Source organism: Oryx dammah, unplaced genomic scaffold, assembly GCF_014754425.2.
Source record: "Oryx dammah isolate SB20612 unplaced genomic scaffold, SCBI_Odam_1.1 HiC_scaffold_12, whole genome shotgun sequence".
Classification (NCBI taxonomy): Eukaryota; Metazoa; Chordata; class Mammalia; order Artiodactyla; family Bovidae; genus Oryx; species Oryx dammah.
In genome coordinates, this window is record NW_024070196.1 from 49,166,774 (window position 1) to 49,181,208 (window position 14,435).

Consider the following 14,435-nt stretch of genomic DNA (forward strand, 5'->3'; position numbering starts at 1 on the left):
ATGAATGATATAAACTAAACAAAGTACTGAGCGCACACACACAAATCGCTAAGGATTCTATAATAAATAAGGGATTTGTGTTTTTTTTTTTTTACAAAACAATAGAAATAACCTTGCTGAGCCCTTACTTTCCACCCCAAACTCGATTTAAAGCTTGGCCAGTTAAAGATATTTTAAAAGAGATAACTTGAGAATCTATGGTATAGCACAGGGAAATCTACTCAGCACTCTATGGAGACCTGAATGGGTAAAAAGGGCATGTATGTATACATACAGCTGATTTTGCCATACAGTAGAAACTAAAACAACATTGTAAAGCAACTATACTCCAATAAAAATTTTTTTTTAAATAGAAAAACCTACGATAGGTAACTAGTATCTTTAGCATAAAATCATGGCTATAAATTAGATTGTTTTGCTGAATTTCCCTGGTGGCTTAGTGGGTAAAGCGTCTGCCTCCACTGCGGGACACCCGGGTTCGATCCCTGGGTTGGGAAGATCCCCTGGAGAAAGAAATGGCAACCCACTCCAGTACTCTTGCCTGGAAAATCCCATGGATTGAGAAGCCTGCTAGGCTACATACAGTCCGTGGGGTCGCAGAGTCGGACACGACTGAACGACTTCACTTTTGAAATGTCATTAGAGAGTTGTTTTACAGTTAAAAAAAAATAGATTTTAAATCATTAGAAAATGCTGAAAATAAACTTAAATGCCTAAAGATCACCTATATTTGAGGAAGATGGTTTGGTAACACGGAAGCCTATGGAAATGGGTAGGAAATTGCTGTAACTGGCAACTCTCCGTTCTCTCACCTAACTGGGTCCTGAGTGACCTCAGGCAGAGTAGGGTCCTCACGGAGGCTTGAGGACACACACGGATCAGGAGAGTAAGGAGGACTTGAGCTAATGGGGAAGACGCCCGAGGGGGTCCTCTAAAAGTAGTGCACACCATAGCTAGCCTCCTGGAGCTGTATCTTAAGCCAAAACTCCCACGAAAGGGATGGTGGAGGGAAGTTGCACTCAGCAGCCTGCAGGGGGCAGTCTTTCCCGGCGGGCGTTTGCCTCTGAGCCTGGATATCTGGGTCCACCTCTACCACACAGGCTCACCTCTGCCATTGGGTTAGCATCTCCGTCTGTTACCTCAATTGCTCTGCAGCCACTCCGCCTTGGTGGTGACAAGGAGCTGAGGGGTTCTACAGAGCCAGATAGGATAGATATGGGGTAGATCCCTACAACAGGGGGCGCCTGCTTGAATCAAGGGCTGCAGGAGCTTTCTGAGGAATGAGCATTCTACAAAGTCAATTTGAAGAAGAGGAAATGTCTCAAGGACAAATCCGCATTAAGGAGAAATCTGTCAGAGACCCTAAGGACATTCACTCCTGGAGTTACTTATCATCTACATACAATTAGGTGTTTTGGGGTGGATGGCTTAATGTAGGGCTTCCCTGGTGGTTAGGATGGTAAAGAACCTGCCTGCAATGCAGGAGACCTGGCTTGATATTCTGCATGCCTGGAGCTTTTCTAATCATAGATAGCCCTTTGCCTGGAGAACATTCCGCATTTACTGGAAAGCTATATGTTGTGAGTAACACATAGCCATACAATGATGGGATATGAATGATATAAACTAAACAAAGAGATTGGCAAAACCACTCAAGTGAAAGAAAATTTGTCACCGTTATTAATTCCCACTGGCCAGAGAAATAGGTCCTTGTAAATATTAAATGACAATGGGAAATCTAATTATAATCTCCATGACATATAATGTATTTATATGTATGTTAATGAAACATACAGACTACAGGAACTAAATTTAGTCATTAAGTCTTAAAAGTTCAGAATAACAAAGACCATGCCCTGCCAGAAAACACTGCTGATGGCACTGTCAATTTCAGAAGGCAAATTTGAAATTCTGTTCTGATTTGTATCATTAGGATAGTGTCAAATTGATATAAAATTTTATATAATAAATGTGTTCCATGTGAATTAATGCTTCAAAACCTTCTATAAAGAAATGATCCCACGACTTCCTGGGCAATCCAGTAGTTAAGACTGAACACTCCCAGTGCAGGGGCACAGGTTCCATTCTTGGTTGGGGAACTAAGATCTTACACGACTTACGGTGTGGCTGAAAGAAAGTATGTGGTTTAACGTAGTTGCTCTGTTTTTTGCTTCCCTGGTGGCTCAGATGGTAAAAAATCCACCTGCAATACGGGATACCTGGGTTCGATCCCTGGGTTGGGACGATGCCGTGGAGGAGAACCTGGCAACCCACTCCAGTATTCTTGCCTGGAGAATCCCCAAGGATAGAGGAACCTGGCAGGCTACAGTCCTTGGGTTCACAAAGAATCAGACAATTGAGAGACTAACCACTCTGTTTCTTAGATAAATTGGTAGTTTTCATCTTTCTTTCATGGGTTTTCAGATCCCACAGAGAGTAAATCATACTTGGGGAGGGATCTGGAGTTTTCATGAGACTATGATAGAGAAAGGCTCATCATTTCTTGCCTTGAGAAACATCTCATTTAGTCTGGGATTCATGTAATGATCTCTTTGATGGTAATCATCTCTTTGAAGGTAATGGTTTTCAAAATAATAATATTAACTCAGATGATGGAGTGTTATATCTGCTAGTCTTTAGCTGTAATTAACAAGAAATTGAGCTAACAATGGCTTCAAATAGAATTTTGTCCTCAAATTGAACATCCATAAGTGGATACACTGGTTTTCTGTTGTTGCTGTAATGAATTAACCATATACAGTAAGTGCCCTATAGATGAATGAGGTCCATTCTGAGAGCATGTTTGTAAGTCCAACAAAATTAGCCTAGATGCCCAACTAACAATAGGCTATATAGTACTTCACTGTAATAGATGTATAATACTTAGAAACAAACACAAAAATAAAGGGAAAAGTTTCAATCTTACAGTACAGGACCTTGAAAAGTATAGCAGTACAGTACCACATCTGGCACACAGGGGCTGGCACTGAGTGAACAGGCAAGAAGAGTTACTGATGGAGGAGGGAGAGAAGGTGGGAGACGGTAGAGCTGAAGGATTGTTAGCAATAGGAGATGGAGGGCAAGCCGCAATTTCACTCATGCCTGACATGATTACTTAAGTTTGCAAATTGAAGGTTTGTATGTAGAAGACTTACTGTACTTAGTGACAAAAGCAAATTTATTGTCTTACAGGTCTGAGGGTCAGAAGTCTTTAACAGGTCTCAGGAGACTAAAATGAGAAATCTGCAGGGCTATGTTCCTTTCTGGAGGCTCTAGGGAGAACCCATTCTCTAGAATTCCAGCTCCTCGAGGCAACCAGCATGGTGGGCCCATGGGCATGTCCTTCATCTTCGAAGCCAGCCATGGCCAGCCTAGACTTTCTCACACAGCATCTCTGTGACCTCGACTCCTTTGCCTCCCTTTTCCACACTTAAGGACCCTGTGATGACCTAGGATCCACCCGGTTAATCCAGAGTGTCTGCCTAATTAACAGTCTTAATTCCATCTGCTATCTGAATTCTCTTTTGCTGTGTAATGTAGCATATTCACAGGTTCTGGGCACGGAGATAGATGTTTTTGATATTGTTTTTGCCCACCATGGTGGGCATTCTCAGGGCTGACGAAGTAACTCTAAGTCTTCTCTTTTCCTGTCCTTGGCACATAGCCTGTTTTCCAAGGCTCAGTTCCTTGTCATCCCAACATAGTTGTCTCCCATCCAGGTGTCATGTCCTCCACAACTGTATACACAGCAGGAAGGAACAGGAGGGTGGCAGAACATTTTTTACTCCTTGTGATTATTTTTTGTTTATTAAGAAGAAAAATATTTCCCAGTGCCGTAAGATCACTTTGCCTCCTCTCTCATTGGCCATAAGTGGGTCACGTGCTCACGTCTAGACCAATCACAAGTGAGCACCAGGTTGCCAAGACTTAGACTAGAACTGATTTATCTCCTGGGGCCGGGAAACAAGGCACCCTGACCAATCAGGGCCCTGGCAACAGGAGAGGAGAACAGCTGATGAAGAGGCAATGAACAGTGACAGCCACCAGTGGGCAATATATCTGAGGGCCTTTCAGAAAAGCACTAGTTTTCTGGCAGTTAAGGTGAGAGAAAGGAAGAAGAAGTGGTGGTGTGGGGGGAACTTTAGAAAAATTTTATTGTGTGTATATATTTAAAAAGCATAAATTAAGTTCGAAACTGATTTTGCTTTCAAGGAGAAAGCATACTGCAGTTAAGAAAGAGTGCTCTTTTTTTTTTTTTTTTTAACTGTACGTTATTTTTCCCAAGGTTGATCTTTCTCATTGTTTCCAATGAGGAGCAATGAGTTCTTTATCTCAATAAGATATGACCATCCTAAAGGCACATCAATTCATTAGAAGCAGAAGGTATTTTTTAAAAGAGATGAATAATAGGTTTATTTGAGGCCAATTTTGATTTGATATGCAGAGGTAGAATTCTTTCAAGGTCACTTAGGAAATTGAAGACCCTCAAAGTGACTGAGGAGAAAATTCCTTTTTGTTAATAACAGTTTTTTCACTGACACTTCTTTGGGGTTTTCTATGTCTTATGAAATTTGATCGTTTAATGACAAATGATTTCACAAGTTACAGGCATTTGTTTCAAATTGGAAACACAGCCACAATTATAAATTTGGCAATTTGACAACTATATATAAAAAACAGAATGGTACAAAATCCATGCGTTGTGGCAGAGTTGTTCAGTGGCTAAGTTGTATCTTTGCAACACCATGGACTGTATTATGCCTGGCTCCTCTGTCCTCCACTATATTCCAGAGTTTGCTCAAATTCATGCCCATTGAGTCAGTGATGCTATCTAACAATCTCATCATCTGCTGTCTGCTTCTCCTTTCGTCTTCAGTGTTCCCCAGCATCAGAGTCTTTTCCAATGACTCAACTCTTTTCATCAAAGTATTGGAGGTGGCTATTAGTTTGGCCAAAGTATTGGCAGTTTAGCTTCAACAACAGTCCTTCCAATGAATATACATGGTTGATTTCCTTTAGGATTGACTGATTTGATCTCCTTGCAGTCCAAAGGGCTCTCAAGAATATTCTTCAGCACCAAAATTCAAAAGCATCAATTCTTCAACACTCAGCCTTCTTTGTAGTCCAACTCTCATATCTGTACATGACTACTGGAAAAACCTTAGCTTTGACTATACAGACCTTTGTCAACAAAGTGGTGTCTCTGCTTTTTATTGTGGCAGAGCAATTATAAATATGACATCTGTGTGTCAAGCATGTGCACTGCAAATGGACATGCCCTGAAATTCATTCCATATGAATGTTAATCAAGTCCACGTGAATTCATCCTGGACAGATTTGTGGCTGGATCTCTGACTAGGTTCATAAGTAAATGACTATCAGTTATTCAGGCATTTCTGCCACCAACATGCCCTAAATCATTGAGGCATTCAGCAATGATTCACGCTTTCAGTATATTTAAGGGAAAAAATGTAAGTCTGTGTGAGTCATGAGTCTGAGTGAGGATGAATATAAATTAATATGAGGCCATCATAGCAGTGAAGAGCATCATTTTTCCATCAGACTGAATTATGATAAGAAGAAGGTAGATAAGAAAACGTGCCCAGGAAGAAGACTAGCCTGCAGTCTCATCTTCAAACTAATAACATGTTGTCTTTTAAAAACATCACTCTCTTTTCTTATAAAAACATTGAGTTACCTGAAATACCATCGTTTTAAAATAATCAGAACATGCAGATTATTTTTAAAAGAAAGAAAATTGAAAGTCACTAGTATGCTATCAACATGAGGCAAAAACAGTTGATATTCTGGTAAGTTTTCTCTGACAAATATACATTTAAAATATAACATTACACAGGTTTGCTTGTTTTCAACAATAATGCCTTTAATGTCCAAGTAAATGTAATTTCAAATAACGTTTCCAAGATGCAGAACCATGAGATTTCAAGCCACATATAACATGGAAAAGCAATGATTCGGTTCCCTGGTTGACAACTGATGGAGTTTATAGAATGGCCATGTGTACCACACGCTGGCTTCTGTGACTACCTGTTGTTACACCAAAGGTCTCCAACCTCTGGAATGTAATGCCTGATGATCTGAGGTGGAACTGGTGTAATAGTAATAGAAATAAACTGCACAATAAATATATCCCCAAACCATCCCCTCTCCTCATGATCCATGGAAAAATTCTCTTCCATGAAACCAGTCCCTGGTGCCAATAAGGTTGACCTCTTGTGGCTGAGCTCAGCCACATCCCAGGTGAAGCCCTGTTAAGTTTTGTGATGCTGTTTTCTAAACACAGTTTCACAGTCCACTTTAAAATCCTCTCTAGGCCAACCCTACGCTTTGTAAATATGTCTCCTCAATTGAGATCAATAATCCATTAGTCCATGGAAGCTTCAGCTGCTTAATATTAATATCTGGGTGATGCATTGTCATTTTAAGACTGGATGCCTTCCGATTCTGGAAATAAAGAAGGTGAAGTCGCTTAGTTGTGACTGACTCTTTGCGACCCCACGGACTGTAGCTTATCAGGCTCCTCCATCCGTGGAATTTTCCAGGCAAAAGTACAGAATCGGGCTGCCATTTCCTCTCCAGGTGATCTTCCCAAGCCAGGGATCGAACCTGGGTTTCCTGCATTGCAGACAAATACTTTACTGTCTGAGCCACCAGTCAATTTAATAGGATGCCCATGCCAATTTCCCAGATGGTGCTAATGGTAAAGAATTCACCTGCCTATGCAGGAGACACAAGAGACATAAGTTTTATCCCTGGGTCAGGAAGATCCCCTGGAGTGTGTGTGTGTGTGTGTGTTCAGTCACTCAGGTGTGTCCAACTCTTTGCGACCCCATGGACTATAGCCCACCAGGCTCTTCTGTCCATGGGATTCTCCAGGCAAGAATACTGGAGTGGGTTGCCATTTCCTCCTCCAAGAATCTTCTCAATCCAGAATAGAACTGTGTCTCCAGGGTCTCGTGTATTGGCAAGGGGTTCTTTACCACTAAGCCACCTGGGAAGTAGGAAATGGCAACCCACTCCAGTATTCTTGCTTGTAAAAGTCCATGGACAGAGCGCCTGGGCTATAGTCCATGGAGTCACAAAGAGTCAGATAGGACTTAGCAACTGACACCTATGCCAATTAGGTGGAGCTGTGGCTCAGGCAGACTAGAGTTAGGGGACCTCAGTAAAATCTTTTAACAGCTAAAAATGCAAAGCAACTTTCCCACTCTTTCCTCCGCTCTCCTCAGAGAAACTCTTTTGTAGACATTTTAAAAAATCTCTCTCTCTCTGAGGGAAGGGATATTGGGTCAGCAATCAGTAGTGATTTTTATCATTTGAATTGTGAGCTTTGTATAAGGTATTTATTCCTTTCTTCCTTCAAGTTAAGTTTTAATTTTTATACAACTTTTAAAGGTTGTTTTCCATGTACACTTGAAAGGTTGTTGCTGAACCACAAAAGACACTGGGATTCTTGGCCTCCAGAGGAGAAGAATTCAATCTCGGCCAGAGACAAGGCTTGACCACTCAGAACTTTTGTGTAATAAAGTTTTATTAAAGTATAAAAGAGATAGAGAAAGCTTCTGACATAGCCATTAGAAAGGGGCAGAAAGAATACCAGCCTGCTAATCTTTAGCTGGATATTATATAGTTACTGCTGCTGCTGCTGCTAAGTCACTTCAGTCGTGTCCAACTCTGTGTGACCCCATAGATGGCAGCTCACCAGGCTCCCCCATCCCTGGGATTCTCCAGGCAAAAACACTGGAGTGGGTTGCCATTTCCTTCTCCAATGCATGAAAATGAAAAGTGAAAGTGAAGTCACTAAGTGATGTCTGACTCTGTGACCCCATGGACTGCAGTACCAGGCTCCTCTGTCCAATGGGGTTTTCCAGGCAAGAGTATTGGAGTAGGGTGCCATCACCTTCTCTGTATATAGTTACTAGCAGTCTGTTAGTGAAAGAAAGGAATGTCTCAAAACTCAAAGAATAGCACCAGACCCCTCACCTACAAGATGTATTTTGAGATAATCTTGGAACCAGGTGAGTCATCCTGGGCCATAAAATGATTGACTTGAATCTTATGAAGAGAAGGCAGATTACCATACAAATAGCTTTGGTAACATAGATTCCATCATGAGAAACGCTGGGGTGGGAGAAGTGCAAGCTGGAATCAAGATTGCTGGGAGAAATCAATAACCTCAGATATGCAGATGACACCACCCTTATGGCAGAAAGTGAAGAGGAACTAAAAAGCCTCTTGATAAAAGTGAAAGAGGAGAGTGAAAAGTTGGCTTAAAGCTCAATATTCAGAAAACTGAGGTCATGGCATCTGGTCCCATCACTTAATGGAAAATAGATGGGGAAACAGTGGAAACAGTGTCAGACTTTATTTTCTTGGGCTCCAAAATCACTGCAGATGGTGATTGCAGCCATGAAATTAAAAGACGCTTACTCCTTGGAAGGAAAGTCATGACGAACCTAGATAGCATATTCAAAAGCAGAGACATTACTTTGCCAACAAAGATCTATCTAGTCAAGGCTATGGTTTTTCCAGTGGTCATGTATGGATGTGAGAGTTGGACTGTGAAGAAAGCTGAGTGCCGAAGAATTGATGCTTTTGAACTGTGTTGTTGGAGAAGACCCTTGAGAGTCCCTTGGACTGCAAGGAGATCCAACCAGTCCATTCTAAAGGAGATCAGTCCTGGGTGTTCTTTGGAAGGACTGGTGCTGAATACTTTGGCCACCTGATTCAAAGAGTTGACTCATTGGAAAAGACCCTGATGCTGGGAGGGATTGGGGGCAGGAGGAGAAGGGGACGACAGAGGATGAGATGGCTGGATGGCATCACCGACTCGATGGATATGAGTTTGGGTAAACTCCGGGAGTTGGTGATTGACAGAGAGGCCTGGCATACTGCGATTCATGGGGCAAAGAGTTAGATAGGACTGAGCCACTGAACTGAACTGAACTAAACATAGATTAGGAGAACAATGTATGAGGATAGGGAGAAGGCGATGGCGCCCCACTCCAGTACTCTTGCCTGGAAAATCCCATGGAGGGAGAATCCTGGTTGGCTGCAGTCCATGGGGTCGCTAAGAGTCAGACACGACTGAGCGACTTCCCTTTCCCTTTTCACTTTCATGCGTTGGAGAAGGAAATGGCAACCCACTCCAGTGTTCTTGCCTGGAGAATCCCAGGGACGGGGAAACCTGGTGGGCTGCCGTCTATGGGGTCGCACAGAGTTGGACACGACTGAAGTGACTTAGCAGCAGCAGCAGCAGCAGTATGAGGATAACATACTGGTTTGTCAAGTCAGTTCTGAACCTTTAGGTGGAATCAACATTAAAGAAAGAGTCTAGCATAAATGCATAGTACATTAACGTAGCTTAAGACAAACGTTTCCATTTAAAAAAAATTGCATTGGTTAGCTCAAGATTTGAGAAAAGTTAAGTTCGGGTGGAACCAGGTGTCATTATGGCAACACAGTATTTTAAGAGAAACCTCTTTTTAAATTTGTATAGAGAAGGGGAAAAAATATATCACTAGTTTGTTTCCCCCTGTCGCTTAAAAGACAGATAAAAAAATGTCTGACACTGCAGCCTATTTCCTCCGTTTGGAGATCCCTGGCCTTCCTGCCTGTTACCCTCTCACACTTCTTACAAAATATTGGTTATATCCCCTGTGTTGTACAATTCATCCTTGAGCCTATCATTTACCCAGAAATTAAGAGTAGTTTTAAACAAACCTGAGTATTAATAAATTTGACTTTTCTTTGTTCATCTTCTCTTTTGCCTTTATTGTAAATTTAAGAAATGTATGTGTGTGTACATGCATGCTCAGTCACCTCAGTCATGCCTGACTCTTTGCGACTCCATGTATGGTAGCCCACCAGGCTCCTCTGTCCATGGAATTCTCCAGACAGGAATACAGGAGTGAGTTGCCATGCCCTCCTCCAGGGAATCTTCCCCACTCAGGGATCAAATCTGTCTCCTGAATTGGCAGGCAGATTCTTTACCTCTGAGTCACCTGGGAAGCCCTAAGAAGTGGTATGCTGCTGCTGCTGCTGCTAAGTCGCTTCAGTCCTGTCTGACTCTGTGCGACCCCATAGACAGCAGCCCACCAGGCTCCCCCGTCCCTGGGATTCTCCAGGCAAGAACACTGGAGTGGGTTGCCATTTCCTTCTCCAATGCATGAAAGTGAAAGTGAAGTCACTCAGTCGTGTCTGACTCTTAGCGACCCCATGGACTGCAGCCTACCAGGCTCCTCCATCCATGGGATTTTCCAAGCAAGAGTACTGGAGTAGGGTGCCATTGCCTTCTCTGAAGAAGTGGTATACTGTGTTATAAATATTTTAAAATTTTTCTACATGTTATGATATTTCGACATATTAAGAATCCTTTTTGGCTGAGAAAAGACCACCCTACCAGGGACTAGACAATTCTTTCTTTAAAATATTTATTTGGCTGCGTTGGGTCTTAATTGCAGCACGTGGGATCTTCCTGGCATCATGCAGGATCTTTTGTTGCAGCTCACACTCTCTAGTGGTGGCACACGGGGTCCAGAGCGCATGGACTCAGTAGCTGCAGTGCATGGGCTTAGCTACCCTGCAGTATGTGGGAGCTTAGTTCCCCAACCAGGGTTGGAACCCATATCCCATGCATTGCTAGGCAGATACTTAGCCACTGGACCACCAGGGAAGTCCTCAATTCTTAGCTGCTGCTGCTGCTGCTAAGTTGCTTCAGTCGTGTCTAACTGTGCAACCCCATAGACGGCAGCTCACCAGGCTCCCCTGTCCCTGGGATTCTCCAGGCAAGAACACTGGAGTGTGTTGCCATCTCCTTCTCCAATGCTGAAAAGTGAAAAGTGAAAGTGAAGTCGCTCAGTCGTGTCCAACCTTCAGCAACCCCAGGGACTGCGCCTTCCAGGCTCCTCCCTCCATGGGATTTTCCAGGCAAGAGTACTGGAGTGGGGTGCCATTGCCTTCTCCGTCAAATCTTAGAGATATTAGTAATAAGGGCTCAGCCAGGACTATATCTCTGATACACAAAATACCCAACCTGTAGCAGGCTTCCTCTCGTTGGGGCCCTACCCACCAGGAGGCACTCTTTCTCTGCATTAATCACCCAGGGCCAGCGGCCAGCAAGCAGGACACCACTCCTGTAGCACAAATCCCACCAACTTTTCCAGTGAGCTAACCCTGAATTCTTCACTCTGCCATCCTTGGCTTTCCCCAGGAGATGCCCATAAAGGTCATGGCCTAACTTTCCCCTCGCTGTTGTCTTCAGCCTCCTCTTCCTGGTGCCTTTACAAGTGGCCGTGTGTGCATGTGTGTCTCCCATCTCTAGGACCTGTGAGTATCATAACCTTTGTTTTTCCTAAATCTCTCCCTATGCCTCCCGTGTGGCTGTTCCTGAGCATTCAGTTCAGTTCAGTTCAGTCACTCAGTCGTGTCCGACTCTTTGCGACCCCATGAACCACAGGATATACATATGGTGTAATCGTGAGGTACTGGCTTCTTTACAAAGCCTAAAGAAGCCAGTCAGAATGGCTGTTGCCAAAAAGAACACAAATAACAAATGTTGGCAAGCATGTGGAGAAAAAGCAACCATCAGTACTGTCAGCTGGAATGTAAACTCGGGCAACCACTGTGGAAAAGAGTATGGAGGGTCCTTAGAAAACTAAAAATAGGGTTGCTGTATGATTCAGCAACTCCTCCTGGGTACACATCCAGAACAAAAATAAAAACAGAAACAAAAATTCAGAAAGATTCATGCAATCCAATGTATACAGCAGCATTATTTACAATAACTAAGATATGGAAGCAACCTAAGTGTCCATCTACAGATGAAAGGATAAAGAAGATGTGGTACGTATATACACAATGGAGTACTACTCAGACATAAAAACACCCAAAATTTTGCCATTCACAGCAACATGGATGGACTTGGAAAGCACACTGTATGACATCATGTATATGTGAAGTGAAGTGAAGTCGCTCAGTCATGCCCGACTCTTTGAGACCCCATGGACAGTAGCCTGCACCAAGCTCCTCCATCCATGGGATTTTCTAGGCAAGAGTACTGGAGTGGGTTGTCGTTTCCTTCTCCAGGGAATCTTCCCGACCCAGGGGTTGAACCCAGGTCTCCCACACTGTAGACAGACGCTTTACCGTTTAAAATCTAAAAAATACAACAAACTAGCAGATATAACAAAAAAGGACCAGACTCACAGATACACAGAACAAACTAGTGGTTACTGGTGGTGGAGGGAGGAGCAGTATAAAGGTGGGGAGGTGCGAGGCCCAAACTATTGGGTGTAAGGTAGGATAAAGGATGCATGCCCAACATGGGGAACATAGCCAATATTCTGTAATAACTGTAAATGGAAGGTAACCTTTAAAAATTGTGGGACTATCCCTGGTGATCCAGTGGTTAAGAATCCACCTGATAATGTCCCTGGTCTGGGAAGATCTCACGTGCCGCGGGGCAACAAAGTCCACATGCCGCAACTTCTGAAGCCCATGGGCCCTAGAACCCATGGTCCCCAACAAGAGAGGCCGCCACAACGAGAAGCCCGTGCACTGCCATGAGACAGTAGCCCCAAGGCAGCAATGAAGACCCAGCATAACCACAACTAAGTAAATTAATAAATTTTTTTAAAAAGTGACATTTAAAAATTGTATAAAAAACATAACCACCCAAAACAACAAACAAAAATATATACACATTATCTGCCAGAAAGCTTATGAGGCAGAAAAAAATGTATTTTTAATTAGCAAAATGAAGATCTTAAGTAGTGCACTAGTGGGAATTAATGCATATGAACAAATTCTACTTTTTATATTGTTTGCTTGTGTGATTTTCTTCTGAAATCACAGGCGTCATGAGAATTTTTTCTCCTGAGAAAAATAGAGACAAAATGCAAACCTTTAAAGAGAACAAGATGTAGGCCAAGGAAAGGCGTTAATAAAATATCAGATGACTTGATAATAGGAAATCCATACCCCAAACACCACTGGGCTTTGAGTAAACATGTTTTCTTTGTCTCACAGATCTCTCCTCTTTCAGTGATACTGATGTTTCCACATGTTGTCAGCCAGTGGGCATTTGTAGAAATTGTTAAGATGATGGAGGAAGGCAATGAGTAGTTTTGCCTCTGGTCCTTTGGGCATCAGGGATGCATATCTCTCTTCCCTGAGTAACAGAATATCCTACATCTGAATCTTCCACCAATCTCAAGGGAGAAGAATGACCAGACACACATAACATTCTACTCTCATCATCACGGTCATCTCCCCATACTTGCCCTTCTTATCCTTCAAGGCCTTCCAACATAGAACTAACTCAAGTCCAGGGGTGAGCTGTACAGACTGCCTCCTTTGGAACTTGGGGAAGCCACACTGTCCCTCTACCCTGACATCTTCCAGACTGTGTGCTCCAGCTTCCAGATCTGAGACCTGCCCATCACTGATGGTTCTAAGACTTCAGGACTGTCCCCAGTCCTCCCTTGACCTCTCAATTTCTTCACCTGTATATTCTGGATCCTGCAGTTGGCAATATTCAGATACCAGCTGGAAATATCCACAGAAGTTATTGCTAGTAAGACAATGCTTATAGAGAAACAACTGGTCAAGTGAGTATTTTAACTGTGCAAGAGTTAATTTGAGATGGGTCTTCCCAGGTGGTCCAGTGGTAAAGAATCTGCCTTTTAACAGTGTAAGCCCCAGTCCAAGGCAGGGGAAAAGGATGCCCCAGCTGAACCAGGCAGGCAGGAAGGTTGGATCTCTGGTTGGGGAACTAAGAGCCCACATGCCACAGGGTACCTAAGCCCACCTGCTGCAACTACTGAGCCCATGTGTCCTGGAGTCTGTGCACCACAACTAGAGAGTCCATGTGCCGCAAGGAAAGATCCTGCATGGCACATCTAAGACCCAACACAGCCAAATAAATAGTTTAAAAAAAAAAAAAAACAGTTAATTTGGTGAGTCCCCATAACTGGGCCATGGTGGGGCCCGGAATAAACACTGGTCCTTGGCGTGAGTGTCTCTGAGGGTGTTCTGAGTGAGATTAGCATTGGAATCAGTGACTCTGTAGCTCCTCCTCCCCTGTGTGGGTGGGCATCAGCCCATGTTGAGGGCCTGAACAGAGCAAAGTGCCCCTTCTGCCCACCTGGTTCAGCTGGGACATCCTTTCCCCTGCCTTGGTCTGGGGCTTACACTGTTGGTTCTTCTGATTCTCGAGCCTTCAGACTAGGACTTGAATTTCTCCAACTTCCCATGGTGTCCAGTGTGCAGACCTAAACCTAAGCCTAGCCCTAACCCTGCAAATCATGGAGCTTCTCAACCTCCACCATCATGTGAGCCACTTTCCCATAATAAATCTCCATAAAAAGTGAAAGTGAAAGTAACTCAGTCGTGTCCCACTCTTTCCGATCCCA